Source organism: Castor canadensis, chromosome 9 (genome assembly GCF_047511655.1).
Source record: "Castor canadensis chromosome 9, mCasCan1.hap1v2, whole genome shotgun sequence".
NCBI classification, from domain to species: Eukaryota; Metazoa; Chordata; class Mammalia; order Rodentia; family Castoridae; genus Castor; species Castor canadensis.
This window is the reverse complement of record NC_133394.1, coordinates 1,625,400-1,645,775: the sequence shown is the minus strand read 5'-3', so window position 1 is coordinate 1,645,775 and position 20,376 is coordinate 1,625,400. Positions and strand designations below refer to the sequence as shown.

Sequence of the window (20,376 nt, the reverse complement as noted above, 5' to 3'; positions counted from 1 at the left end):
CTTGTCCCCAAAGAAACCCGACAGCCATTTTACTTCTACACTCACAAATACCTTAAAATTCTACGAATGGTCTGTTTTGTAGAATGTGCTCCACCATTTGCTGCTATTCCTTTAGCCAATGAATTTCTCAGTCTTCTGCTTTATCTACTAAGTGGGAGTTACAGTCCTCTCTCCTGAGCTTCCTGTGAGGATTACATCAGATCACACACCATCACACAGTGGAACATGCCTGGAACACATGCTCACTCCACGGAGACCGCGCGTGCTCAATGACACTTGGCACTTGGGTAGTCTGCTGCCTGCTTCCTTCTTAGTTACGAAATGCTGATGTGCTGAATTGAGATCTGAGATTTCAGCTGTACTGCCAGTTATTGCTAAATGTTACGTATTGCTTTTATACAGAAGGATGGTGAATCATAGGTTTATCACCCCAAACTGGGACACATTTGAGGAGAAAAGAAGGTGCTAAATATAACACCGGTTCAGTCTTGGGTATGTATCATTTTATTGTCATGTTATTGTTATCTGAACAAAGTAGGTCAAAAATGTGCTCTACTGTCTTTTTTTTTTTCAGTCTTTTCTTTTAATTTGCACCTGGCTATATTTGGTCCCCTATTAAATTAAATAGAACAGGTAGTTGAGATGCTCTTAAAAAAGGAGTTCACATACGTGGTGAGATAGCCAAGGAAAGTTTGTTAGTGATATTTAACCCACAGTGTCCTGTGGAAATTCTTTTCTAACATGGTCTTCATAGTGCTTGGGTCTAAAATTCTGTCCTTTTTCCATCCCCTTTACCTCCAAGATATTTTGGCGATAAAGGTCATCATTGACTTCGGAATATGACTTCAACCACTCTGCAACCACTGCCTTACTTCTCACTTTGTCTGTATGTCACTTTGTCTGTATGTCACTCTGTCTTGCATCATTAATCCTTCCACTCCTCTGACCATATTTCCTTTACCTACAAATGTGTTCAGCTTTTCTTATCTTAAATACATATCCAAATTGTTGTACATGTGCTCTACCAAATAGTGGCTGGCTTTGGGAGAGTGGTTCATGTTTATTGCTTCTGACACCTCATCCTTCTCATTCGTTCACAGGTAAAAAACTGGGTTCAAATGTCGCTCCCCTATTCCAGGTCAGACCACTCAGCTTTCCTCCTACTCAGCAGGTGCTGAACACTTGTGGCTGGTGGTGGTGACTCTTTGCTGCCTGAGAAAGACTCTCTTCACCTCATCCTTGCTGATGATGTGATTTGAATTCTGCTTCCCATTCCTACTTACACCCTCCTTTCCCGTGGCTCTGTGTCTTTCCTTCCTTGACATTCAGTGCTTACCACCTTCTGTGTCGTGTCTCTTATTGAGTTCAACCACTTCACTTACAAATACCTTCTGCCCTCAAGTGAGTGTGGTTCTCTGTGTCCTGTCCCAGTCCTTCTATCCAGCTCCTACGACCGAACACACTACTTGGATATTTTGGTTCCTTCCACTTAGCCAATTTGAGACGTTTGTTCACAACTTCATCCTCTGTCTGGGCTTGTATCCACATTAATGACATCAACATTTAGTCATTTAGTTTCTCAACTTCACTCATGGTTAACTGCTCCTATGAATCACTACATTTCAAGTTATTTATTTCTTAACTTACCATCTATACAACAGGGTTTTTAAAATTTATTTTATTCATATGTGCATACAATGTTTGGGTCATTTCTCCCTCCTTCCTCCCGCCCCCTCCCTTTCCCCCTGCCCTCTCCCTCTCACCCTCTACCTCCTCGCTACCAGGCAGAAACTATTTTGCCCTTATCTCTAATTTTGTTGAAGAGAGAGTATAAGAGATGATAGGAAGGACCAAGTGTCTCAACAGGTATTTTTGATTTCCTTTTTGACTGATGCTCCTCTGGTTACTTGTGACATAACAGCAAGAAAACGTTCCTGGCCTTATGAAACTTCCATTCCACTGGGAAAAGGAGAAAATAAACTAATGAATGAATACACAAAACCTAATATTGGATGATGACAGTTATTGTGAAGACATTAAATCAGTAAAACTTAGTAGAGGGTAAGTGGACTGATAATTTAGATGATTGGGGAACATTTCATTAAGTAGATGACTTTGTAGCTAAAAATCAAGTGATTCAAAAAAGACAGCCATGTGACAATCAGAGAGAAGGACACTCCAGGGAGGGAGTGGACGATACAAAGTCTCTAAGATGGGACTGAGTTTGTTGTATTATAGGACAAATGGAGCAAGCGTGTGGCTCAGCCTTGCAAGCCAGAGGAAAAGTTGCATAGCAGTTGGACACATGGACTGGGCTGAAGTCATGCAACATCTTTTAGATCTTACTTGGAACAGTTATGGGCAAAGAGATGACATTTTCTCATTGATGTTTTAAAAGATGACTCTGGCTTCTAATGTAGAGAACCAACTTAAAAATTAACAAAGAGGCTAAGAGGCTTTTGAAGTAGCCTGATTGATGGCTAGCTGTGGTTTGGTAATGATAGAGAGAGATTTTAGATATATTTTAGAGTTGGTGCTGACAGGCTTTAGTGATGGATGAAACAGAAAGACTCCCATAGTGGGGTCACAATGGTGTCTTTTCCTGAGATGAGGAAGACTGGAGAAGCAAAGGTTATGGATCGTAATCCAGAGCTGGGTTTCTAGATACGAATCAGAGTGAAAGGTTACTGCTCAGTAGGCAGTGGACTCTGAGTCAGGGCTTGCGGAACTCTCAAACACTGGAAGTTGAAACTGGTGTCACAGAAGCAGGGAGCCATGTTCCCCGGGAGTCCAATGTTATTAATACATCTAGTAAGTTAGATGGGAACAGATTGCTGACACTGTGGTCGTGATGTGTACCTTTCGTGTTTCAGCAGAGTCATGGTAGCCATACTGGCCAGATTAGACTACAGATCGAAAGGGAAGCCCTGGGTGAAAATCTGCACCAAGTTTCTGCTCACCACTTCCTCTGTATTCTTTCAACATCACCATTTCCTGTGCCCCAATTCACATCCTGTTTTTCATCATCTGAAGCTTTGAAATAAGCTCATAGTTTCTGCTATGGAAAGAATGCCTGTCCACTGTGGAATGGCTTCCCATTGTCAGGAGTCGGGTTTGTAAGGTGTGGTTGCTGGTCCACCATCAGTTAAACAGAGGATTTGACAATTTTCTAGGAATATGAAAATATGAAGTCTTTTGTCCACATTTATCTCATATATCCAAAATTTGAGATTAACTTCTTTTCACAGAAATTCCAATGTATCTGTAATAATTGTGAAGTTTTTACAATGGACTACAAGTTCTGTGTTGGACTTTCGGTCTAGGCTAACATCCATTTAACAGAGCCTAAATTTTCTAATAAATTGCATTTGATTAATTACATTTGTTAAATTTACATTTTTCCTGTAACTAGGCTATTGCTTTATCATACCACAAATTCACAGAAAAGAATCTATAGATTAAAATTCACTCAGTGAAGCATGGAGATAATAATAACCTGTGGTCAGAAGTACCACAGAGCAAATATTTTTTGTCATTGTTTTTTTTGTGTAGTACTGAGACTGAGAAACGTATAATGATTCCCATTGTGGCTACAAAGACCATTCGTGGGATTTCAAGTATTTCCCTCAGTTATTTACTTTTTCTTGTTTGGTTTTTGTTTTTGTGATTGGGTCTTGCTATGTCGTCCAGGTTTGCCTTGAACTTGTGACTCTCCAACCTCAGTCTCATAGTGCTGGGATTACAGGCGTACACCATTGATGCTCAGCTTAGTGACATGCTAATGACACATTTAGTAAAATTGCTAGAACTAGCTCAGCTACAATATGTCATGGGATGAATCAACATATATCAATGTAAAAAACTAAAGGTAAGTGTGAACATTTCTTTTTATAGTTTATTTTAATTATCACATAATAACTGCACATATTCATGGGACACAATGTGACGAACGAATATAGTGCCATATATAGTGTGTGTGTATATTATATATATGACACTACATACATGTATGTATGTGAGTGTGTACATTTGTGATCAAGTCAGCACATATATATCCATTGCCTCGAACATACCTTTTTTGTAGTGAGACCATTCAAAATCCCCTCTTCTAGCTGTTTTGAAATTCCAAACACAATATTTCTGACTACATTTTCCACAATGTGAAATGGAACACAAAAATTTATTTCCCCTCCCCAACTGTAACATCTTCATGGTTGATGATGTCTCCCCAACTCCTTCTCCCCTTTACTCTTCCTTCCCTGTGGTGATCACCATTCTACTTGTATGACGTCAACCTTTTTAGATTCCACACACGGGTGAGACCCATGTGATATTTGTCTGTGCTTGTCTTGCTTCAGTTTTCATAATTTCCTCCAGGTTATTCATATTTCTACAAATGACCATATGTCATTCTTTGTATCCACGAGTGCTACTGCATCTTGTGTGTGTGTCCACACTTTCTTTATCCACTCATCTGTTGGTGAACACTTACGCTGATTCTGTTTCTTTGCAATTCTATTTCTTGTGCTGCAGTACTCATAGGAGTGCAGACATCTCTTTGACATACTGATTTTGCTTCCTCTGGACTACACTCAGCAGAGAGATTCCTGGGTCACGTGGTAAGTTTTGATTCTTTGAGAAATCACCACACAGTTTTCTGTAATGCCTGTACCAAAATATATTCCTACCAATCGTGTCAGATGGTTTTTTTCCCCAGATCCTCACCAGTATTTTTAATTTTTGTCTTTTGGATAACACTCATTGTAACCGGGATGGGATAGCTTTTCATTTTGGTTTGATTTGCATTTTCCTAATGATGAGCAGAGATGTTGACATGCAGAGAGCTTTTTATGTACTGAATGATAAGTTATATGTCCTTTTCATGAGTGTCTCCTCAGGACTTTTCCCCAATTTTTAATCAGATCATTCATTTTTTTGTATTACATTATTTGAGTTTTTGCTTCTGTAAATTAACTCTTTGTCAGCTGCATCATTTGTAAACGTTTTCTTCCATTTCTTAGCTGTCATTGTCAATGTTTGCCATGCTATGAAGAAGCTCTTTAGTTTGACGTAATCTCATTGGTCTTTTGTTGCTTGTGTTTTTGAGGTTTCGTGCATAAAAATCTTTTCCAGACCTACGTCTGTTTCCTCCTAGTAGTTTTATAGTTTGGGGGCTTACATGTAATTCATCAACCCATTTTGAGCTGATTTTGGTGTATGGTGAAAGACAGGGTCAAATCCCATTCCTCTGCATGTGGAAATCCAGTTTCCTCAGCATTGTTTACTAAACTGAATATCTTTTCCCCATGCGTGTTCTTGGCAGTTTTGGTAAAATCATTTCTTCATCCTGCATTCTGTTTGATTGATCTACATGTCTAATTTTATGCCCATACCATGTTGTCTTGTTTGCAGTTGTTTTGTTGCATATTTTGAGGTACAAAAGTATGATACCTCCAGCTGTTTGTTTTGCTCCAGATTGCTAAGATTTCTTGGGAAGAAAATTATGATAAGAATGGTTGTCTTACCAAGAGCTTATTGCCTTTACAACACTTATTTCTTTCACTTATAAATCAATGAAATCAATATCTTTTTGACAAATGTCCATTAAATCACACACACCTTTCAGTGTATAAAAGCTTTAAGGATAACAAAATTAATCTAAAGAATGATTTGAGTATTTATTTGTTACAAGCTAAGTTCCCACCATTCAATAAGAAGGTTTGATTATGATAACTTTCAGTTTAGAGTCTGATAAAATAAGCCCGTGTTTAAGAACAGTGCATCAATTGTATCCAAGTGTTTGGTAACTGGTGACAGAATCACTGAGAAGTCACTGCAAGCCCTGAAAATGGCCATTTATTAAACAGAATGAAAAACTAAAGAGATGCCAAATTTTAGAAATACATAAGCACTAGATTGAACTGCAAAAATTTTATAAATTGATAAATGAGAACAGTCCTGCTTTGTAACATTTAGAAATGCTGGGTAAAATAAAACAAAATGCTTTTAAATATGTATCTTAACTAACAAAGGAGTAAGTAAAATCCCATGGAGCTGTAAAGTAGGAGAAAGTTGAGTAGGGGGCAGACAGTGGGAGCTGAGGCGGTGCTCCCTGAGGGGACTCTTGATGATGCAGAAGACCAAGGTGCTCACTTTGCCCTCCTCCCAGGTGCAGCACACAGGTAGAGCTTTTGGCTGGGTCATCCAAGACTGCATAAACCACAATCCACCTGCTCTTGGGCTCCCAGGAAACAACAACAAGCCCTTCAAATAGTTCATAAACAAACCTTTGCCTTCATAAAGTTTTGAGATTTCCATTTATAATGTCAGAGAGGTCACCAACATCTAAGGCCAGCAAATCAATCTCTCTTTTATTGCCTTCACAGTGGATGCTGATTCAAATGCTTTCTGGAGCAAAGAACTTGCAATCCAGTCTGTGTGGGGTGCTCACAGAAACAAACTCACCTGAAAGGTAATGCACAACCTCAAATGCAAAAAGGAAACTCTGCTAAATAAGAATCAGCAGAGACAACAAACAGTGCAACTAAGCAAAATTATTAGATAATGTTGTGTATAAGTATCTTAAAAGATAAAATATGGGATTGAAAACATGAATAAGAAATATTATACTACAAAAAATAATCAGAATAGAACAAGATTTTAAATACACCAATAAGAACTTAAAGAAACAATTGTAATCATGAAAAAAATTAATAGAATATAATCTGAAAATGAGTGAAATGGAAACAAGAGCCAATTAAGTTCTTGGAAGGAAGCACAGAGAATTAAAGGAATGAACTAAAATGAAAGCAGTCTCAGGGACAGGGAAGAATGAGTAAGAGGAACAACACATCGATAATTAACAAGAAAGAGTGCTATGGAGGGTAAGAAAGAGACAAAATAGAAGACATAATTCCTGCACATTCTCTGGAGTTAAAGAAAATCTTGATCTCTTATGCTCATGCATCTTCATGATTCCAAAACAGAATTAATTAAAAGAAAGCCACATATGGACACCCTTTAGTGAGGCACAGAGTACTCAAGAAAAGTATCTTGTTTAAAATCAATTACACATAAAATATTATTTACAAAAAGGAAACTTAGTTACACCAATATGTGAAACAAATGACAATGAGAAAGAATTAAAACACTGGAGAGTATAAATAACAACTTAAAATTTTGTATCAATTTATTAGCTAAATTTTATGTCCAGATCAACATTGATTTGGGAGTGGTAGTGAAATTAAGTATACTCCAGAAATAAAAATGTGTTATGCATGCAAACAAGGCCTTCCCCAAATTTATATTAAATGTTTTCATACCACGAGAAGAAAGAAGTCAAAGCTAGGCGCTGGTGGGGTGGCTCACGTCTGAAATCCTAGCTACTTGGGAGGGTGAGATTGACAGGATCACAATTCAAGATCAGCAATTAGTGTGAGACACCCATCTCCAAAAAAATAAGCAGAGCAAAATAGACTAGAGGTGTGACTAGAGGGGTAGAGCACCTGTGTTGCAAGCATGAAACTCTGAATTCAAACCCCAGTCCCACCCAAAAAAGGAAGGAAGGATCGGAGGGAGGGAGGGAGGGGGAGAGAGACGGAAGGAAGGAAGGAAGGAAGTGAAATAGGCAGCTGTGCTTGTTCCACGTGAAGTTACAGCATCACTGCACCAACTTCTGCTGGTCACCGCTCCAGGGGTATTGGGGCTGCCTGCCCTGAGTACACTGTGCAGGCTCCATTGGCCAGAGGAAGCCTTCAGCAAGGAATTGCAATTGCAACTCTTTGTAAGGGGTTTAAGCAGACACTAAAACGTTAAGGACTGGTGCATTCGAGTTGAGTCCTGAGAGCACTATTACACCATGCAGTAGTTTTTTGGGTTGTCTTTAAATCAGACTTCTCATCTTTCTAGCTTCTGCCCTATACCTAATGGATTGTATTTATTTTCTTTGGATTTTCTGAAAGAAAAATTAAAATCTCACCATCTTTTACTTAAATAAGAGATGACGTATGCATTTTTCCAAAGGATATTTTACTGCTACCTTATATTTAGCTCAAGATGAGGCAGAGAGGAAGCCCCTTTCTCCTTCCTGCCTTTTTCTTTTTTTTTTTTTTCATTTTTCTTTTATTATTCATATGTGCATACAAGGCTTGGTTCATTTCTCCCCCCTGCCCCCACCCCCTCCCTTACCACCCACTCCACCCCCTCCCTCTCCCCCCCACCCCCTCAATACCCAGCAGAAACTATTTTGCCCTTATTTTTAATTTTGTTGTAGAGAGAGTATAAGCAATAATAGGAAGGAACAAGGGTTTTTGCTGGTTGAGATAAGGATAGCTATACAGGGCATTGACTCACACTGATTTCCTGTGCATGGGTGTTACCTTCTAGGTTAACTCTTTTTGATCTAACCTTTTCTCTAGTTCCTGCCTGGATCCAACAGCTACCCTCCAGCATGTGGTCCAATGTGGGGAGTTTTAGGTGATTGATTTGATAGTAAGGTGACACTCAGATGTATCATCCACAGACCTGGGACTTCTGAACAACTAATTTATGGGGTAGTTTATATAATTTGCAGAATTGGGAGGAAGCTATTTTTTTTTCATTAAGCTCATATGTGGTGAAGTCAGCTAGGTTGTGGACTTAAACCAGCAACAAAAATCTGGGACCAAAACCTGGGATTAAGATGTAACAGAAAAGTTGTATGTCTCCTCCAAAAAACGCAGTGCTAAGATAATAGCGCATCATCTTATTAGTCTTCTCCAAGATACCCCTCTATTGTCTTAGGATAAATTCGCAAACATTTCCTTCTTTTTACAAGTTTAATTCCAACAATTCCAAGATTGGATGTGCCATCCTGTGTATATGTGAATAAGTCATACAATTTTCAACTGCAAGAGACAAGAGTTCACTCAAACCACTGAGACCAAGAGAATAGACCACTTCCTAAAACTGGAGGAAGATTTTCCAAGGAGTAAACCTTACTAAGGCACCCAGGAATGGGAAACTCAGATATTCTGGAGATACTCCACTCACTACTGACTATCTCTGCTGGTTTCCTCAGAGATAACTTTCTTCTCAGGCAGTCACCTCCATGTTAGAGCAAAGAAGTCAGGCCATGGTTAGTGCTGGCTGAGCTTTTCAGTATCCTTACACCAACAATCCTAGCAGAAGGAGAAAATAAATGTCTTACAAGTTGATGCTAGGAGGGTCTGCTGCCTTGGAATTCCTACTCTCAACTACCAATGTACCAGGAAGATGGGGGTCTCTGTAGATAATGACTGACCTATTTGCCTACCCTGTGTGGGGGAAAAAGTGATTTCTCATAGAGAAGGATTATCAGGTAGCAGAAGGAAGGTGAAAGAAAAGTTAAACAGGAAGCCAGCAGTTTCATCTTGCTTAGAAGATTAGAGGGGTGTTCGTGAAGGTAAATATTTGAAATCAGAATTTGGAGTTAATACAGAAGAATATGTCTTTATCAGAATTTAATATGGGAAAACAAAAAGCAAACTCAAATCACTTCAGTAGAATATCACTTTGTGCCCTTAGTTAAGAGTTTCTCCCCCCACTTAATTTTGCATATAATCAAATCCTATTTATGTCCCCTGCAGTTAATCTAAACAGAAATGCACATCCCTAGGGTGCTTATAGGAAGTTTCTATTCTGCACATTATTGATTACATTTTCTAAAGCTGTTTTTATACTTTAAAGCTGCATATGAAGATGACAGACAACAATGGATACAAAACCCTTTTAAAATCTCACGTGGTAACACATTGTTTTGTTATAATGGGATTCTGTTAATATCAATATATTTCTATAAATCTTCTCAGTTCACATGATCAAAAGAAAACAGAAAGGAAATACAGTCCCTGAGTAGTTAATTAGCACATTTTGCATTTGAGAAGAGAAAGAAATGTGCTGTTTTCTCACCATTTAAATTCCTGGCGGTTCTGGAAGCTTGTTTGGTATTGCATACACAGCTAGATAAAGCTCGATCGATGCATCTCTGATATGTTATGTCCATACAATATTTAGTAAGGCCTTTTGACACATCCATATGCATTGTGTGTATCTGCTTATGGTATACAGCTAACAGGTGTGTAAACACACACATGTACATGTGTGTCCCTGTTTCTCACATTTTCAGAGCATGTGTTGAATGCTGTCACACACTCTCAGCCCTGAAGCTCTGGCACAGCAGGCTGACCATATCCGTTGACCAGTGAGCACGAGTGTGCTGTGCCACCAATGCACTCAGCCAAACAGCCCTCTTCTGGATGTCGAGCAGAGGAAATCACCAGATGCATTACATTTGGACGGCAGCTCTCTGCCATTCACTTTGTTCCCTGAAAAATATCCTTGCCTCCAAATGGGAATACATAAAGAAATAAAACAAAATACAAAAATCATAGTGCAAATCTGCCCGAAGATGCAAAGGGAAATTGTGACTGAAGTTTAAGGTGACTTGAAAGATAGTGTGGATAGCAGTCCGACTGAGGATAAAATGTAGCGGTCAATTTGTGATCAGCTGAAATCATTGGCACTAATAAGTACTCAAGGATTGTTACAGACTGGGCCTAGAATAATAATTAGCTGTTAGTAGATGGACTAGATCACTGTAAGCAAACCAGAGGTGCTACAGAAGTGAATCAGTACTCTGAGGAAAACCACCTCTTTCTCCATCAGACCAAACTGTACCTGAGCAAAATGGGGTTGTTGAATCACGGCTGATTCTGATCAGAAGTTCTTGGACGAGGAAGAATCCAAGCAGAACACATGGATGTAGTGAGGGAAATAATGGAGTTTTGTCATAGGAAAGGGGAAAGGAATCACAGGTGGGGTCTCTGCCAGGTGGAATGAAGGCAATGCGTGTAGGAAAAAAAGGGAAGGACTTTATTTTAGGTCATTTTTATATCATCCTTAACATGGAAGTGGGGAAAAATATCTACTCCCCATTTTCAGTGGCCTTTGGGCAGGGGCGGAGCTGGGAGAACTCATGCATACACCTGTGCTAATTGTCAGATACCCTGAGTCCTTGCAAGAGGAACTTTCCACTCTAATATAACACGGGATTTGCCATTGAAATGGAGTTCTCTGGACTCGAGGAGATGAGTCTGGGAGGGGTGAGCAAGGTGCTCTAAATCCAGCTGTATAGTTTTTAAAAGTCCTAAACTTTCCCTAATGTCTGACCTGACTCAGGGTCACTCCTTGGTGAGGACACAGACAACAAACTTGGCCTAGACCTGAAACGGTGAAGAAGGGTTCATTACCTGTGGAAGTAACAAGAAGACTGGTTGTAATTCCCCAAGCAGCGCGTCTCCGCAAAGCAAGCAAGCAAGGGGCGCGCAGGCTAAAGTGGGACCTATTCCCGTGGTTAGACTGGACACGATTTGTAGAGGTGGGTACTTTCCTAAGCGTGCTCAGATGCAGCCCACGAGTCTTCACCCACCGCACGCTCAAAGCGTGGTGGACAGCATTGCCTCCTGCCGGAGAATTCAGGACTATGATGAGCACAGGTTACCCCGGGCTCTGTGGTTGATCCTGACTGTCTTCGTGACTGCATTAGGAAGCCTGGAGGGGTCCAGCACACCTCTGGGTGTCCTTCGAGGACTTCCAGAGAGGATTACCTAAGAAGGAAGAGCTGTTGTGAAGGCTGGTGGCCCCATTCCATAGGCTGGGGCCCCAGATGGGATAAGACAGGAAGGAGGAAGTCCCCTAACACAGGCCTTCTCTCCTGCTTCCCGCCTATGGTGAGGTGAGGTCTCTGCTGGGCCTCCCCTCCCGCCATAATGGAGCAAAGCCTGGGAAACCATGAACCCATGTCAGTTTTTCCTCCTTCAAGTTGTTCTTGTCAGGCATTTCATGACAGTGACAGAGTGTCTATCACAGTCACCTGGAAGACGGAGTCATGGTGACTCAGCAACTTTGGCTCCTTGTAAGACAGATAAGGAGGACGCAATCATCCTCAAGGTATGGCTTGGATTTTGGGATTACTGGACACATTTTACCTGAGAACTATGTTAAATTCATATTGGATCTCTGTGGCAACTACTCCCTGTACTTGTAAATGACTGAAGCTGTCATGGCTAGGCTTCTGGTTGTTTGACTGACACTTTCAGGCCTCCCCTTTCCTTCCCCTCACAGGTGGCTGCCTGAGAACAGAGTCTGTTGGCTGCTCCAGGCCAGGAAGATATGGAGGCCGAATTGGAGCCACTGTTGCTGCCCATTGTGGTCCCCAAGTCTGGAAGGTCTATGGACAGTGTTACTTTGGCTCCTGAAGGTCTGGCTGCTATCACCCCAATTTTAGGGGGAAGATTGACAACAATCAGATATTTCTTTGCCACTCCTTTGGGCTCCCATTGGTGGCTGCTTTAAATACCCCAAACTGCTCAGGGAAACTCCAGTCCAGTTGTGGGTATTGGAGAGAACTTGAACTCATCCACTGATGCCCAAAGGATTCATTCCAACCCCAGAAATCCCTGCAACTGTTATGGCACCCATGCTGACCATGTGCTCTAAGACAGCCTGAAGAGATTTTGCCCTGTCAGACAGCTTCAGGTGACTTTATGACCCTGCCTGAAGTCACTCTAGAGGACCCCACCCACAGCTGCTCTGACCACACTACAGCAGGGTCCCTCCCTGTCTCATGACAGCCAGTGCACCTGTGTGACTAGCTGTGTAAGCAGGTGACCTTGCTCTCCTCGTTCCAGGTGGCCTCCCTTTGTGCACACCCCTCTGCTGCAGCACTGGGCACAGGAATTCCCTCCCAATGGTTTATTGCCTGCTGTGGTCTTATCAGGTTAGAACAGGCTGAGGTGGTTGCACAGAAGAGCAGAAGAGGCAGCTCTGGGGCTGCCAGCCTCAGGTGTTCCCAGTAGCATGAGCTGGAGGGTGGCTGAAGCATTCTAGAGAGTCAGAAGCAGAGACTGTGATGATTCCTCACACGCTGAGAAGGTGAGACATCGTAGAGCTAAGGCTAAGGAAGGTGAAGGTGTCCGAAGAGGGCACCAGGCTGAGAGAGCTGAACTTGCAAATGAGCTGCAACCCCAGCTGCTGGGAGCACTCCAAAAGGCCGCCCAGCCACAGGAGGGGCTCAGAGCTGGGGGCCCTGACACCCGATGCTCACAGTTATAACCCTGGCTGCTGGTTGCGGGTCTGATGGCACTCAAGGTCTCCAGCAAGAAGTCCTTTGCTTTCAAAGCCCAGTGGCCACAGGCTCAGCTCTCTAGGCCTAACCCAGAAGCATCTGGCACTCCAAGGCTCAGAGCGAGTGCCACATAAAGATGCTGCTCTTTGCCCAGTCACAATGTCCCCCTGAACAGAGCCAAAAGAACCCTCGGCTGATTTGTCACACTTGTAGTTTTCATCAGAGAACCATGTCTGAGACCAAGGTGAAGGAGAGCCGACAGACATTTGAAGATGCTGCAGCTCGCCTCCCTACCTGCTACCCCAAAACATCTGCCCAGCAGCTAAGGAAAACAGCCTGCTCCTGTTTACTTAAATGAAATTGCTCTAAGAGTTCAGGTTCACAAATGAAAAGTAATGTTTATGACAATTATTTCTGAATTTCAGGAATAAAATCACAGCTCAGAATCTTTTCTTCCTAACAGAGAAGCAAGTATGACAAATTACTTCCTAACAAAAATGAATTATGTTGTTAGCAAGCAGCGTATTTTATGCACGCGTAACGTATTTAATGCTTCTGCCATTATTAACTGTATAAAGGAGTTCTGTGAAACACTTGATTTTTTCCAAACAGGAAAGCAGAACTTTTTTACAAAATGTGTTTGTGTATGCATTGTTAAAAATGACCATTTCCTTCATTTTTTTTTTCTTTTAAAAGTCTATTCTTCATGCAGCCCTGTTGAAAGCACAGTAGCTCCATAAGCGACTCTTTTTTACAACAATATTAATTGCAATCACGTTCTGTCTTGATTTAGTGCAATGCCTGAAGTTCTTTTTGGTGACAACAAAAGAGGAAAATAATGAAATCAGGAACCCTTAGTTGGCATTCTTTTTCCCCCTTCCAACTTTTATGAAAAGGATGCATCACTTTAATCACAACTTTTTAATTCATACTTAATGAAACACAACTGCAATTTCTAATTACTATTTGTCTTAATAATTAATGAAATTATATTGGGAAAGTTTCTGCATGTAGACTGTTCTCCAGCTGTCCAGTGTAATTACTCATGAAGAAAGAGCCACAGTGAATGAGACTTCACAAGTGTTTGGAGTTAGCATTCACTCCAGAGGAGGCTGTGAAGCACTGCATTAACTAACTATGACCTGTGATCAAAGACAGCCCAGCTTTCAAGGTAGCATAATAAGTCTGCAATGTCAAGTAAAATCATCCCACATGAACTCTAAACCACAATAATGGCCCATCCAACCTGTCAAGCTAGCTCTTTGAGTGATACATAAATATAAGACTAATGATTCAAAAGCCCTAAGAAAGTGAAAGAGTTCCAGAAGAATGGCCAAAAGCAAATTCTTAAGTCCAATTACAAGAAAGTAAACTTAACCGAGGTTGTCATGGGCAGCAGCCAGCCTCCTGCCATGCCAACTTCACCAGAACACAAAGCAAATGAAGGACAAGCAAGCAGAGCCTTGTCCCGCCCCTCGGTAGGGATTGCAATGGAGCAACTGTGACACCCCTGTTACCTTATACAGGCTTCTGAAGCGTGCTAGGGTTGAGGTGGGTTACAGCACAAAGGCATGGAAAAGACAAATGATCGATTATATAAAATGAATTATCATCCATCATCCAGATCATAGCAATTCTTTCACCTTAGCAGTCTGTTGGAATTAGTAATAGTAAGACTTCAAAAAACCTTCATGTGTGTCTATGACACTACGACAAGCAGTAAAAATAAGGCTGTGAAATCCTCCAGGAGCCTAGAGTTGAGCACTTATGGCTTATGGCTCCCCTTCAGAGAGAAAGGGTGGGGGGAGGGGGAAGGGGAGGGGAAGAGGGAGAGGGAAAGGGAAAGATAGGGAGGGAGAGAAGGCAAAAAGACAAGCTCATGGAGGACATTTAATTAAAGTCAGAAGGAACATTAAAATGGAAAAATTAGCTTCATGACAAATCTCTTTTCATTCCCACTAAATCAGACACAGTTTAAAGACTGAAGTGGAAACTGGAAGAAACGAAAGAAGAGGAATCATTCATTGTCCTTGGGTTTCTCTATTGTGTTTCTGGAGTTCTGACTCTGCTCCACTATTCAACTTACTTGTTTCAGTTATTCATTTGTTTGATCTTTCAGTCATGTAGTCATCCATTTGTTGATAGATACATTCATTTATCCACTAATTTATTTAGCATTTATCCATGAATTTATTTAGCAGTTTCTGCTATTTGTATTGATTATGTGAAAGTGTGTATCACATAGCCACTGCCCTGGAATTCCTAAGAGACTGACAACGATACAGATCATATGCCTAATGAAATATGGTACAATTTAACATGCTAAAGAGGAATCCAGATGTATTTAAATCTGCCTCTGTTAGTGTGGTCACTCTGGTCTAAGAAACTTTTAAAGAGGGGATGTTACTGGGGCCATTTCTCGTGATGGTTCAAATTTACCAGAGAATCTACAAAATCTGTGCTTAAACAGAAAGAGTATTTCAAGGAGCATTGACGTTTGCAGATAATTAGGAACGACAAATTGGAGGCTAATTTTCTATTATGTTCCCCATAATTGAATATTTCAAGCAATAGGTGGTCAGATTTATATGCAGTGAAAAAGTAGAACAGCAAATGGAATATCAATTCTTAGGGAAACAGCAATTATCTTGAAAATTATGTCAGTTTTGAGCACAAGGCCAACAGCATGAGTGAGGTAAGCTACTGCAAGGGCATCAAACTTCCCTCTGTGGTCACTCTACTTACTGTCAGGACATGTTCCACAGGAGGGCGTGGTCTCTGACTCATCGGAACAACCAGAAGAGCTTCACTCCTGCGTTTCCTCAGCACACGCACATGACGCCAAAACCCTGAGTGCAAATCCAGATTCCAGAAGTCGACCGTGATCTATGAGATGTCACTAGGTGGTACTAATGGGAATAGAATGAATTAAGTGTGCAGAAGAACTGTTTCTGCTCGATCTGCCAGAGACAGAAAAAGTATGCAAAGTGCAAAGGCACTAGAAAGTGTTAATCTAGGTTCTTCCCCTCAATTCTTGAGACCTGCCTGCTGTCCTCCACTCTACCCTCGACTTCTTTGAGGTGACCCCTTTCTTCAGGGTCTCACATATGCCTTTCTGTGCCTCGCTTATCCAGAGGTACGGGTTACAAATTTAAAACATTTTATTTTCCTGGTTCGTTCAGTCCTTTCCGTCATTAGTAGTGGCAATAATGCTAGTACCAAATAAAGGGTCAGTTTACCCACTGGATTCGGGTCGTAGCGGGACCACTCTCTCCTAAGGATTTTATTTGGTCTTCATTTGAAACATGATGCATCCCACATCGGCGTCTCGCTGTGTAAGCCTGTCCCTCCTCGGTTTTCACCAACAGGAAACACTTGACTTGCCCGAGTGCACCCTGAGTATATTTAGACTTGTAGGTATAAACTTTGTCTTAACTTGAGTTTTCTCCAAAGCAAATGTTGAAGCAGTGTTATTTGTGAGCACATTATTTGTAACATCGTCCCCGAAAGCAGAACTGAGGGAAACAGAAGGAGTAACTGAAGGACGGTGACAAGGTGTCCATGCCAGTAGATAGTATTGCTCGCTTCTTCCCCTGACACCTCGTGAGAAGCCTCACGAAAGGAGCTTCAACGCCTTCCACTCAGGGCCCCAAACAAGGCCACACTCGCTCTTTGGTTCTCATCACTCCTCCTTCAATGGCTGTGCCATACCTTCAGGGCTACACGTGTGAGAGCAGAAGGGGGTCCCATGGGTGTCACACACTGTGGCCTAGAGGAGGTGAAAGTGGTGGAGGTGGCACGAGCTGATTCAAGGCTGAGGCACCTGGGCAGACAGGTGGCTCCTGAGAGATGGCGACAACTGTGGCTGGAGTAAGGAGTAGGACAAAGGGGCTTTGCAGAGGAATAGAAGTGTCCTATACCAGTGCCGTGTGCTCGTTAACACAGAAATAAAATTGCTTTCCAAAGCTAAGTGACCCACTTGGTAAATGCTACTGATTTTTTGAGTGAAATTGACAGAGAAACATGGTCAACCTTGTAACTTTGACCATGCCCCCTCTTTTAAAATAAATTCCAGTAATGACTTTCTCCTCCTCCAACCCTTTCCACAGAGAGAAAACCAAGATTGTTTAATCTGTACCCATATTTCTCAAACATCTAAAATCAGAACCATTTTATTCCCTTTAAAATAAAACGTGCATCTGTTGGTGTAAATTACCTATGTCATATTTACCATATTAGGATTAAAACAAATTTAAGATAGTTTTAATACATTTAAAAATAGAAACAATAGTATATTACATAATAGTGACAATGTTATAAAAAAAACAACTATATTTCTCCAAACAAAGAGTAGTAAGAAGAGTCACATTGCTCTTGATCACTTTACAAATCTCTTTAGTATCAGGACTTAGAGAGGACAGATGTTGCCTGTATCCACTCTGTATTTACTCTGCTGAGATAACACATATCACACGTCCTCTAGAAAACTCCACTGTGCACTCATGAGAGAACGAGAGAGGACAAGGCAGGTGGAATCTCAGTCTTTGTATGAAGACCACTTGGTCCTTGCAGACACCGGAAAGGTCTTGGGGTCTCCTGGAGATTCTCAATGACACCCTGAGCACTGTTGCCTTTTGTATACACACAACGATGACTAGCTATGCAGTTCATTGTCTCTCATTTCATAACTCTATGCTCTTTCCAAAGTGACCAAGACATAGCTGTGTCCCAAACACACACTGTCTTCACACTCCTCACATCCAAGACCTCCACTGCCTTCCCTGCCCTTCAGTCTTTCCTGACCTCGTACTTCTCTGAATTCTTTCGATTCACTTCAGGAAACTTTCCCCAATCCTCTCACGTCTGGTCTGTTCAGTGAGCAGCCATTCTCCTTACATTTACTTTTTTACCTCCCTTGTGACTTCAAGCCTCACACCCCATAGCCAGGGCTTGTGCATCATCGGTTGGCCGATAAGTATCAATTGAAAAGGCACCATTATTTTTACTCTGCCATTATCATTTTATCATCTATACATTTCATACTTAGGAATTATTACTATAGATTGAGGCTTCAGAAACCTGTTAGAGAAAACCAGATGTACGAGTCCATCAGTCCTGAAAAAGGACATGGCTGGATTACACATCTGGTGTGTTTTTAAGCCCTTCCAGTTAGTGACTCATGCTTGTTAGACTGGACAGTTTTGTTTGACAGAGGGTAAGTAGGACTGGAGAAGGCACCCTGCTGAATTCAAGGGGGAGCAGTACGGATTACCTGCAATGAATGACCAAATGTCTCTCACCTGTCACATAAGGCTGAGGTTGGGTTTTTGCAGGAGACTGAAGTACTATTGGACTTGCAATGAAAGGATGAAATCCCACACTGCACTCCAGCTGGTGCACAGAACAGCCCAGGCTCTGACGGACATCGTCAGGCAGTTGGTACTGGATTGGCATAGACCAGGAACACATCTGTGTCCTTTACTTCACAGATTGCCCAATCATGACCCTGTAAATGCTTATTTACATTAGATCACTTTATACGTTCTCATGCACTCGTCTTAGAGCCTTAGGTAATGACACGCATAGATATTACATTTACATTATTTCCTTCTTGTCTAACCAAGATAGGCCAGAAATGAATAGAAACGTGCCCTTTGATTAAGAACTAGCTAGCATGGTGTGGTAGCATGCCCTTGTAATCCCAGCACTTGGGAGGCTGAGCCACGAAGGTTATGAGTTTGAGGCCAACCTGGGCTACACAGTGAGACTCTGTCTGAAATCAAAACATGACAAAACAAACAAAATGAAAACTAGCCAAATTTGAAAAGTTTTGCCTGCTTAAAGCAAAGAACTTGCAAGTTCTCAAATTTCCTACAAGTGATGCTCACCACTACACAGTACTCCTCCTTACACTCCCTTTTCAGAGAATGTGCTCTCCAGGAAAGCTGTCTGCTAATTAATCTCAAAGTCACAACGCACAGCCAAGGAACATATCTTTAGAATAACTGGGTTGACTAGATTACGTAGCAGTTCAACAGAAAAAGGAACGCTTTTAAATGACATTTAAATGTCAGATTAACAAAATGCAAATTCGTCTGTGCAGAAAGCCTTATTTCAGCTAAAACTGACAGATGTGCCAACGTTGTGGTTCCTATGTTCTGTTCCTGTAGTGCAAACACTCAGTGCTATAGTTTACACCTCTGAATCCTCTAGGGTCATTTTATGAAACTTCCTCTCTTGAAATATTCACAGATCTACCAAGAGGAATGGTTTCCTAGTTTAAAAGTACCTCTGACACAAGCTCATGGAAACAGGATATTTCCTGTAGTTAGGTCCATCTGTTGAGAGAAACTTAAACCTTGATTTATTGTTGTCTCTGATTTTCAATAAATTCCCATATTTTTGTACTCTTTGCTTAAACTTACTCTCTATTATGCCATTTCCTCAAACCTGAAGAACTTAATAAAACCGTTGACCCATTTATCCCCAAGTGTCACTCTCTGTTTCCTCTGTCTCCCCTCCTCCTCACCCAGCTGTTACCTGGGGTCCACCATCATAATGACTCCTTTGCATTTTCCATCATTCTCTCATCACTCTCTTACTTGTTCTTCTCTCCTGGCTATACCACAACCCTGGTTAAATACAATCCCTCTTTCTCTGTGCTTGGCCCTCTTGACAGGGGCCCTACCAGCACAACTCATACACACATATGACTCAATTTGAACTCATAATAATTTACCTACAGAGGCCCGTGAAACTGCTTGGTATCCCTACTGTTTTTCCCAAGTGATATCCCATTCCTGCTGTCCTGGATAACTATTTCAGAACCTTAGTTCTTCCAAAACTGTCTCCATCACCTTGTACAGATCTTTCTTACTTTGTAATTAACTGAGGAAATAAAAGTTATCATAAGACAACTTCACCAAGATGGCTGAACACCCATCAAGTCTATGCCCAAATTCTCTGCCTCTCCTCCCCATTGCTTTTGATGTTGGCTGTTTGTGCTCTTGCTAGGACAAGGTGCCACTCTTGTGCACTGGATATCAGCCTTGGGTCCACTCAAACACCTTTCTCTCCTCTCTATTCTTATCCTCAGATTTCTCTCCCTATTGGATAACTGCCATGAGAATACAAGCATGCTGTTATTTCTCTCATTCAACTTCTTTTTTTTTAAGTGTGGTCATCTTTCTTTTTATAATTGAATTTGAATAGTGTGCTATTGAATCAAGCAA

General features: G+C 41.3%; 1 long non-coding RNA gene across 1 annotated transcript; it reads left to right on the top strand.

The window, feature by feature from the left end:
* The first annotated feature begins 275 nt into the window (after nucleotides 1-275).
* LOC141410828 (uncharacterized) lies at nucleotides 276-11,543 on the top strand. The gene is made up of 4 exons (XR_012435575.1): nucleotides 276-492; nucleotides 4,534-4,619; nucleotides 6,387-6,472; nucleotides 10,145-11,543. It is a non-coding gene; the product is annotated as an uncharacterized lncRNA (long non-coding RNA).
* Nucleotides 11,544-20,376: the final 8,833 nt, after the last annotated feature.